Genomic DNA, 5,909 nt, shown 5'->3' with positions numbered 1-5,909 from the left:
CCGCAGGTTTGTTCATTGCACCAGTAAGAGGAGCCTACCACTTTGAGTTCTATATAGCTGCACATGGACACGGAGAGCATATTTTTGTCTACGGTGTTTCTCAAAGTCTTGGTGTCTTACTGTGGTGTTTTAGAAGGATTTGTGACTATTTTCATCAATTCAGTGATTTATAACAAAATAAATAAGATAAATTCAGCACCAAATCTGTGTAACAAAAGGTATCAACACAAAAATTGCTGCAACAACTTATGAGAGTTAATTAATCATGGTAATGCCCCCTACCCCCCATCCCCCTTAAAAAAGAGGGTCCCTAAGGGTTAATGCAATTGCATCCGTTTTCTGTTAGTCACATACTGTATATATATATATATATATATATATATATATATATATATATATATATACTATTATTATTATTGCCTGTGCAATTGAGGAACGCAGAGAATACATCTCTCTGCTTTTGTCCAACGTAAGTGACAGATAGACAATTACTCAGCCGGCACTACACTAACTTTCAATTTGCATCTTTTACATCTTGCTAATAGTGTTATCACGAATACAACATTATGATCAGGGCTATAGTCAAAACCACTTCAGTACAGTCTGCAACAGTCAAGAACAGATGTAAAGAGGTCAAGACAAAATTCAAAACTGAGACCAGGACACACTGAGTCGATAAAAGGCGTTCTTGTCTTTATTATGCAAAATATTTAATGAGTTAGTTAAAATGAAGAGAGATGGTAGATTTGCGTGAGCGCTGTATGGAACCCTTTTAACATATATTACTATTACTAACAATTGTAGGATTCTGCAGAATCTATGATAAATGTTATGGTCAGGCATTGTTCCTTAAATTATTTTTTACTTGTTTGAACATTTTGTAAACATTTGTTTGTCTGGAAATATTCTGTGTTGAGAACCCACACAGGTCTGAATCTGAGTTAAAAGTATAAGATGGCGACAGCGATCGCCTACAGCATCAGAAGTGGTGTAGACACAGGACTAAAGTGCTAAAGTCCTGGTTAAATTCATGAATTCGTGATACAGTAAATATGTGTGTCAAGGTCAAGATGAACAATAGAAATAGAAATAGAATATAATGTTTTTCCACATAATCTACCACATTTAAAAACTAGAAAGATACTTAATTTTTTGCCATTTGGCCTGATATTGATTTGAGTGTGAACAAAATCCAATAACGATATTTTGGTCAATATGTACTTTTAACATAATTATTCTTGATAAGAACTCTTTATATTTGGTTATTTAAAAAAATTGACAAAAAAACAGTTACATAAAAAACAAATTTGTCAGTGTTATCCACTGGAAAATGTATTTGCAACACTGTTTCTTGATTACCTCAAACATACATGTATGTTTGGTATTCGTTGCTGCAATTTCTTGTCAATTAAAGGCAGACATATATATGCATATAATATCAGCCATGTTGAAGTATTGGTTGGGCTGTATTATAGATCATTTAATTCCAACTTCTGTCCTCACGTGTAGGTCAGACTGGCTGTTACTAGTATAGAATACATCGCAGAGAGCGTGAGCAACAACAAACTGGTGCGGGCAAGTAAAGAGTGTCGACCGATTCTCACCAGGGCCCTGCTTGACCTCCACACAAATATCTCCTCTGACTCCATTTTGTATACCCCTTTGGCCCGCCCACGACTGCCTCCTGCCATCCTGTTGGCTGTTGGAAGCTGGAGCGCTGGCAGTCCCACAAATATCATCGAGGCGTACGATTTCCGTGCTGATCGCTGGGTCAATGTACCAAACAATGACGAGAATACTCCCCGGGCCTACCATGGCGCAGTTTTCCTCGATGGATCAGTTTACTGTGTCGGTGGCATCAACAGTGTTCAGCAGTTCAGCTCTGTGCACCGGTTTGACCTGGGCACGCACACCTGGCAGGAGGTGACACAAATGCATTCGAGCCTCTGCTATGTCAGCATAACTGTGATGGACGGGTGCATATATGCCATGGGAGGTTATGATGGACATGATCGACTCTGAAGTGCTGAGCGCTATCAGCCCAGAATCAAGCAGTGGAATGTAATTGCTCCAATGCATGAGCAGAGGAGTGAAGCCAGCTGCACAACCATCAATGGCAAGGTGGGTGGAGCTATAAAGAGCAGCTCTGAAGAGAGTGTTGCTGGGATGACATATCTTTGTAGGCCAACCCTGGAAGTTAGCATCGCAGTGGTTCCTTCCACGAAAGGCTGATGAGATTTTGGACTATTGCAGAAAAAATGCTCTGTGGGCAAACACAAGTTTATGATACTGAATGCAAACATCAGAATTAAAAAGATAACATTTGGCTAAAAGCAAATGAGTGCGAGTAATGGAATAATCCACCTGACTATGAGCTGTATTGTCCTGTAAATAAATGTATCAAATCAGTGCTGCTGTAACTTCAGTCATAACAGTTTTAAAGTTTGTGTGACAGCTTTGTGCGACCTCACTATTAATTAGTGAAAGAAAACATTTATCGCCTTGGAGAAGAATCAGAATGTCACAAAGGCTGTCAAAGTGAGACTTGATATTAGTTAACAGCATGAATATTGATGATTCTGTGTACTTCATCCGTGTTTCATGCAACACAAACACTAGGTTACTCCAGAGTCTACTTTTATCAACGTACTACACTATGACTTTTTGGGGACTTTATTTTGATATACTATACTATGACTTTTCTCGACATACTATACTATGACTTTTTTTGACATGCTATACTATAATACCGAAAAAGTTATAGTATACTAAGTCGAAAAAGTCATAAAAATGTCATAGTATAGTATGTCGTGAGAAAAAAAGTCATAAATATATCAAAGTATAGTTAATATGACTTTTAAAATAATAAATAAAATAAGTCATATTATAATACATTGAAAAAAGTCACAGTATAGTATATCGAAAAAATAATTAAATAGTATAGTAATGAGGTAAAAATGAAACACCAAAGTATGGTTTACATTTTGTACTACCTTGTCATTTTCAAGTGCCTTCATCATTTCAAGTGTTGATTCTACGAATAAACATTATTTCTGTCATCTGTCACCTTCATCATGTGACTCCCAGTTAGTTAGTTAGTTAGTGAGTAAAAGTAAACTGATCGACATCAATGTACCAAAATGATGTCACTAAATATCACTGAATGCAAGTGAAGCAGACGGTGTAATATCTTCTATTCGGTTTTGTCCTATTGTGTCGACATACTATACTATAACATTTTTATTACTTGTTTTTTACAAACTATAGTGAAACTTTTCTGATGTTTTCTGACATACTATACTTTGATTTTTTTGACATGCTAATGTTGGGACTTCACCATGTGGCTCAAACAAAGAGAGAGGCCTTCTTGTAATTTCGAAAGCCTAAACCGGTTTAAACCAGGCCATCCCCTATCAGGCATCAACATCTTACTTATATGTGAGATTTAGTTCGAACCGCAACACTGGTGTCTCATTAGACGAGAGCCACTGGAACGTCCTTGTCACACTTCATGAAGTCACCATAGCTATTTAAACCGGCCTTTACCTTCACTCTGTGCCATCCAATCTGACATGATTCTTATAAAAGGAGGTGAAACATAACCCTTAGGTGATAGTCTTAACTTCACTTTTGGATCCCGAAAAAGAAAACAGATAACTTTCCCTGTGCTTTGACACTTTAACCTGCAGGAGGAAGATCATGGAATTCCCGGATTCTTCAAGTCGATATTTGCTTGTTTGTTTAGTTTAAGTTAACTGTACCATTTACCGTGTTATTGTGTATTATACGGACCGCTGAGTCCCGGTCAGTGTGTAAAATGACTGTTGTTCTGGTAAAGTCGGTAAACTGTACTTTATTAGTTAAAGGCCCTGTGCCGCGGCTGCTGAACCTGAGTTCACCAATCAGGCTTCTGTGTGATAAAGTTACAGTTGCTTACTTTACTGCTGCATGAGGCTTTGCCTGGTATTGACACACACACTCACATACACACTGTTATATTTTAAGGAGCCATTTCTGTGATTATTTTGTGCATATGTGTTGTAATAATAGCTGGATGTTATAGTCTATGCAATTCAAACCCTCACTGTTCCCTCTGAATGTAGAATACTACCTTAAATATTGACATTGTGAGTGAACACCAATTTTGAGACTTTGATACACATTTTGGTTATTGGTCCCTGCAGGGTAGTGCCCCGTTATTGTTAATATATGCTATTATTATTATTATTATTATTATTATTATTAATAATAGTATTAATATAAAAAATAAGAATTCATACTTGCTAATAACCAAACGCGCTCTTGCCAGATCGCAAAACTATACTATGTTTTTTTTACGTACTATACTATGACTTTTTTCAACATAGTATACAATCAAATTGTTATGACTTTGTTTCACATATACTTTGACTTTTTTCGTAATACTATACTAAGACTTCTTTTCTGACATGTCGCGACATTCTATGACGTTTTTTAAGACTTACTACACTATAACATATTCTCTGACATTTCATTGCTTATTGTACTTCGACTTTAAATCCAATTTTTCATAGCCATACTATGCTATGACTTTCTATAGCACTTTCATGGTATACTATTATCTCACACACTAACCTGACAGATGCGGCGAGCTCACAAATACGCATTGGAAATGTCATTTAAAAAGCACACAGGTTTTATTGCATATCAATTTCATGTATAAATTCTTCATAGCATTGGAAAGATTACATTTGGTATACATTGCTATTCTACAGAATTAACGTCAGAGTCATATCTTTTCAATGAAATTTCTCTAAAGTACATCTTCAATAATCACAAGCATCAAAAGAACTGCAATTTTCAGAATTGTTCAATATTATTCTACAATCCTTTATTGTTTTTCATTATGTCTTCTCCCACAACTCTTTTCTAATGTCTTTCAGAGCCACTTGCCCAAACATCTGTAAGGCAGTCAAGAACTTGAAGTCAAACCTACCAAACTAACCACATGTACAATAAGTGCATCTACGGATTTATTTTTTTCTTTCATTTTTTTTTTCTCATTTTTTGATTTGATACACATTTCACAAATGGACATCATTATGACTGCTAAACACGTCATGCACAATATCTTTTTTTGTTTTCCATAAACATAACAGAGGCGATATACAACTCAGATTCAAACAAAACAAGCACCATCCATTTAAACCCATATTTTTTCAATGATTTTTTTTTTCTTCAGACAAATGCACCATTGTTTTTCATTCTTTAAAATACTATACAGTTAAAAAGAAACAATATGTATATTTTTACTTTCTCCTGTAACAGTGGGGGAAAACAGCAACCATGTTCTATTATGCTGAAACATATCTCAGCGACCATCTGCCAGAATACTTTCTGAAGTTGGCAAAATGGAATACTTCAATGCCTTCAATTCTTTTGCTTTACACAGCGCGTACTTATTACAGTAGTCCATGACATGAATTACTACATATAGTCACCTAAACTAAAAACTTAGCAACCCAAGCCTTTACATTTTATAACCACAACTTGAGAAAACAATGTGTTTATCATGAATGAAATCTCATTCAGTAGAATTATAAAAAAAGACTTTCTGTCTTTAGAAAAAATGAGATGATGCAGCAGTCCTCCTCGGCCTCACACTACCACCTGCTGTTGTGAATACAAATTACAGTGCTTCTGTTCCAGAATTTTCTTATCTCTCCATGTGAAGCTCAAGCTGCTTACCTACCGAAAGTGAAACTAGTCTGAAAATGCATCTGTGTTCTACGTTCTGGAGACCTAAGCCTGATCAATTTATGGCTTGGACCCATATGGTTTAAGTACTAGTTTGAAGCATCAGGCCTAGTTCTGTGAGTCCCAGTACGCAGGGAGGACCAAGGCAACAATTATCAACAATGCTCACGCCC

This window comes from Anarrhichthys ocellatus, unplaced genomic scaffold (genome assembly GCF_004355925.1).
Source record: "Anarrhichthys ocellatus isolate YVR2014 unplaced genomic scaffold, GSC_Weel_1.0 scaffold5, whole genome shotgun sequence".
In the NCBI taxonomy this organism is placed as follows: Eukaryota; Metazoa; Chordata; class Actinopteri; order Perciformes; family Anarhichadidae; genus Anarrhichthys; species Anarrhichthys ocellatus.
This window is presented reverse-complemented; position numbering follows the sequence as displayed.